Below are 5,368 nucleotides of genomic sequence, written 5' to 3' on the forward strand. Positions count from 1 at the left end.
AAAAGGAAGTCAAGGAGCCCGCCTGAAGAATAGGGTAAAAATTAGCAATTGCAAGTTAGGAGCCTGCCTGAAAAATAGGGTGAAGATTTTAAAGTCCAAACCAGAAGATAATCTAAAGAATAAATCAATTGTCAAGTTCCTCTTTAATGTCAAAAGCAACCGAGGTGGAACATTTTATGTTTCAAGTTCAACTCAGAATAATAACTAGCTCACCATTTGAGAAGTCATGAAGATTCAAGTCAAGATTCCAGAATAGCTGAATAGATAGGATCTTTTACTTGTATCTTCAATTTTATTTTGTTATTTATGTGAATGTAAAAGCAGAAGTCGTCAATCGGGAACTCGATGAAACCTCACTCAACCTCTAACTCGTTCTCTCACCATTTTACCTTTGAACTATATGTGACCTGATTCCCTTAAAACTCGGGGTATGTAGGCGGTCCAAAATCAGGACTCGGTCACATATTTTTTTTTCTTCTTTCTTAACTTTTTCGGAGGATCAAAAATCATCTCTTTGTCTACTTCTTTGTATGAAAACTCTTCGAGATTTCAAACAAAGAGGTGCAAAAATGTAGACACGTGATTTTGACCCTCCTCGAGTTTAATATATATTTATATATATATATATATATTGATATTAAATATTTATATTTGGTCTAATATTATTTAAATTCTTATTTTATTTTAATAAATTTTTAGTTAAGAGATAAAGTTAATTTTGAGTTATTTTATTTTAATTTATTCTAATTTTTTAAAAATAATACAAAAAATTTTAAAAATATATTTATTTTTTAATTAAAAAAATAAGTTAGTAGTTTTAGTACTATCTTAATTATAATTATTTCTAACTATTTTTAAACTTTTATTGTATTTTCTTAAATATAAAAAATAATTACTATTATATAATTTTTATTGTATTTTACTATTCTTCTTCTTCTTCTTCTTCTTCTTCTTCTTCTTCTTCTTCTTCTTCTTCTTCTTCTTCTTCTTATTATTATTATTATTATTATTATTATTATTATTATTATTATTATTATTATTATTATTATTATTATTATTATTATTTTGTTATTATTATTATCTTTAAAAAAAAAAGGAAAAAATATTTTTTTTCCTTTTAAATTCTATCCTATCCTAAAAATCTACCCCAACCAATCCCACATTTTCCTCACCCTCCTCAACTCCCTCCAACTTCCCAACCCTTTACATATATATAACACAATCAGGGGAGACAATTAAAAAAAAAAAAAAAAAAGGAGATTGAAAAATCAAACAAAAAATAACTATGTACATTGAGACACAAACAGAGAGAACATTGAGAACAAGAAGCAAAGAGGAACACTGAAAAACAACAAAGGAAAAAACAATTGGAGAAAACAGAAAACGAGACAACATCAAAAGAGTTTGGGGTTTCTGAGTTGAGTTTTTGATGACGGCGTTTGCTCCTTTACTCGATTTAATTTATCACACAGGTTCTTATCAGATCTGTACTATTATTTTTATAGGTTTTCGTTGTAAATCGAAGTCTGAATGAAATTATTTCAATGGCTTTTTATGTTAATTCATGCTTAATTTATTACTTTTATATATGTAGTTCGTGCTTTACTTGTCATTTATAATTCATTTGCAGGTCTAACATAATGTTAGTTAGGTTAGTTTCAAACTTTAAATGATATAATCTTAAAGTTATTTATGTTAAAAATGTGAAGTATGTTTGGTTGATATGCTATTAGTGTGTAGTTAAGTTATAAAACTTCTCTTTACAATTCATGCACGCATGTAAAACCTAAAAATAATACTAAAAAGAAGAAAAAGTTAGAAAGGTAGGAAAATAGAAAGAAATGATATAGAAATTCACGTTATTTTTGCTCAAGTGTTGAATGGCCATGTGTATAATTATCTTATATGTTGTATTAATATTTGAATGTGTTAGGTTTGTGGGATTATATTAATAAACAGAAAACTGAAATCATGTTATTATTATATTATTAACTTATTATTCTTCTTTTATAAAAATAAAATAAAAGAGTTCTTTGATTATTAAGTTACGATAATAACTATGTTTAATAATCATCTTTTCTTTCATATTTAACTTAATACACTCAGACGTTTTTTTTTAATTATTATTATTATTATTATTATTATTATTATTATTATTATTATTATTATTATTATATATAATTCTACTCAATTTTCACAATGAAATTCGGCCTAACTAAGTATCGCCTATTTTTTTTTTAACTGTAAAGGTGAGTTTGAGTGAGATGGGTTGCGGATTTGTCCAAAACTCATTGTAAGGAGGGTAAAAAATAAGCATAAAGTGGATAAGAAATTGTCTCGATTTACAAGAAGCAAATCAATGTCTTTAACGTTAGGTAAATTTTAGGTGTGTATAAAATATTCGTCTCAATTAAGAATGCGGAGCACGTATCTTTTTGAGATATTTAAAATTCAAGGATGCAATAATGCACCTTGATAAATATTTTTAAAAATTAATTTTTCATCGATTTATTTAATATAAGATAATAGATAAATATTAGGAATTAAAATGAGTGAATTTAGGCCTTGACATAATTTATTCAAATAATTAAAATCAAGTATAAGTTGATAAAGCAACCATGCTAGAACCACGGGACTCGAGGGGTGCCTCACACCTTCCCCTCGGTCAACAGAATTTCTTATCCGGTCTTCAGTTTTCGTAGACCAAAATAAAAGAGTCATTTTCTTTTGACTAGGGATTCAAAAAGGTGACTTGGAACACCATAACTCAATTTCAAGTGGCGACTCTAAAAATGTTAATAAACTAATCCCTATTCAATAACCGTCACTTTAATAGGAAAAATCCTTCGACTCGAATCCTCCGAGTGAAAAAGGGGTGTGACAAAATTGTTAAGTAAAAATGTTAGAGCAGTTAAAGATGAAATTTAATAAACTGAAAATATAAAAAAATAATGCAATTTAAACTTTATCTTGGACGGTAAGATTTTTTCTGTTGCTATATGGTATGTCTCCTACCCATAGTGAGACAGGACAAGAAAAACTACCATAGTAGTAATCTTCTTTTTGTCTACAATAAAAATTTTAATGAGATTAAGATAAAGAGAAATACAAGACTGTAAAAAATTAATTAATGAACTAAACATAATATAAAAGAAAGTTGCTCTAACAAAGTAATACATAACTCTTAAAAGAATGTAAAAATGTAAGAAGTTTACTGATAGACTATATATAGCATAGAAGAAATCTACTCTAATAAAATAAATAAAGCTTAGAAGGGTGACATTCAGAATGCACATACCTTGCAAGAAACAATTGTGATTAGATTTTTTTCAAGAAATAATTGTAGTAATCTTTTTTTATCTACAATAAAAGTTTTAGTGTGATTAGGATAAAGAGAAATATAAGACTGTAAAAAATTAATTAATGAACTACACATAATATAAAAGAAAATTGCTCTAAAAAAAATAATATATAGCTCTTAAAAATATATAAAACTGTAAGAAGTTTACTAATAGACTATACATAGTATAAAAGGAATCTACTCTAAAAAAAAAAAAAATAGAGCTTAGAAGAGTATAATGTACATACCTTGTAAAAAATAAATGTGATTAGACTTTTTCAATAAATAATTATAGTAATCTTCTTTTTATCTACAATAAAAGTTTTAGTGTGATTAGGATAAAGAGAAATACAAGACTGTTAAAAATTAATTAATGAACTACACATAATATAAAAGGAAATTGCTCTAACAAAATAATACATAACTCTTAAAAAAATATAAAACTGTAAGAAGTTTACTAATAGACAATACATAGCATAAAAGGTATCTACTCAAAAAAAAAAAAATTAGAGCTTAGAAGAGTGAAATGTACATACCTTGTAAGAAACAATTGTGATTAGACCATTTCAAGAAATAATTGTTATTGTTTCTCTCTATTTCAAGAAACAATTGTAATTGGACATTTTAATGCAAAATTAAAGAATTGGGGGTTATGAATATAAAAAGGCATTAAAGTTATGGATTTTATTAATATTAATTAAGAGTGTAATTTACTATGAACATAAAGAGATGTGAGTTATGAAAATAATTTTTAAAAATAAAATAATTAAAAAAAAAGATAAATAAAATTCTTGACCAAAGAAAGGCATCACATCACCTTGTCTTGATTCTTTTTTTATTATTATATATGATTGTCTAATGAAGATCCAATGTGTTGAGTTTATAATGCAATTAATACTCAACCGTTGCTATAAATAAATTGCACATATTTTCTCAAATCAAAAGTAATAATTATCAAAGTTTATTAAAAGGGGGTGAAACGAATTACTCATACAATAGATTTTATAATTTAATTCTTTTTTGTACTCCATGCATAGTGTCAGCTTTAGGGAGCGGACTGTTTTTATTTTTTATTTTTTTTGGGGGGGGGGGTGAAACTGTTAGAGATATGAAGTTTTAATGATTGATTTATGTGAATGAAACATGTTATTCATGATGGTCCTCACATGTAAAGATCATAGAAGTGGTTGCAAGGCTGATGATAAAATAATGCGTGAAGTCAGGAGTAGATAAGCAATATATTCAGATATGCTTTCAACATGTATCACATGCAGAAAAGAGGTTGAGAGGAAGATAAACACAACACTTGAAGATTGAGAAAACAAAGGAATCCTATCTAGACAAGGAGACATAATGCAACAAGGAGTGTAACTAACTGATAGAGTTCTATTGAAGAAAGAAGATTAGATCATCTGCAGGACTTCATCAAAATTGGCTTAAATAGAAAAAACTATCTCAAAGAGTTTCACTCAAGCACTAATAAGAAAAGCATCAATCAGCAAATTCATTCACTAGCTAAAAGAAAAACCTGTTCCTTTACTTAGAGAGTCGTAGATTTTTTGTAATAAGTTGGTTCTTTGAGTTGTAATGAGCTTTAATTCTAGTCTGAGTGAACTATAAATTGAGTTAGGGGTTGTGTCTTCAAGTTAGGAAACTCAAAGACTTAGGAACACTTATCTTGGGAAGATTTATGTTATTGTAGAAATAGAAGTTAGAGTTTCTAGTTTACAAGAGTCTTGTAATTTGTTGATTGTTGAGGCTCAAGAGTTTGAGTGGAGTTGAAGTTAAATTCGGTAAAGGTACAGATCGTGATTTTTTACACCTTTCCTGAGCCGGGTATTTTCCACGTAAAAATAATGTCTTCTTATTTACTCTATATAAGTGAACTACGTTAGCTTACTTATTTCACTGATAGGCAAAAAAATAGAGTAAAATAGTAAAATCAGTAGAGTACGTACTCTAACAAGTGGTATTAGAGTGAGATTGTCTTAAATAAGTTTAGAACCTAAGAAAAAATCACTATGATGA

General features: G+C 27.0%; 1 long non-coding RNA gene across 1 annotated transcript; it reads left to right on the top strand.

Annotated features, from left to right (window-relative positions):
• The first annotated feature begins 1,142 nt into the window (after positions 1-1,142).
• On the top strand, positions 1,143-5,163 carry LOC124898848. Its single transcript, XR_007055629.1, has 2 exons — positions 1,143-1,472; positions 4,515-5,163. It is a non-coding gene; the product is annotated as an uncharacterized LOC124898848 (long non-coding RNA).
• Positions 5,164-5,368: the final 205 nt, after the last annotated feature.

The sequence above is a fragment of the Capsicum annuum genome, chromosome 5 (genome assembly GCF_002878395.1).
Source record: "Capsicum annuum cultivar UCD-10X-F1 chromosome 5, UCD10Xv1.1, whole genome shotgun sequence".
Taxonomy (NCBI): Eukaryota; Viridiplantae; Streptophyta; class Magnoliopsida; order Solanales; family Solanaceae; genus Capsicum; species Capsicum annuum.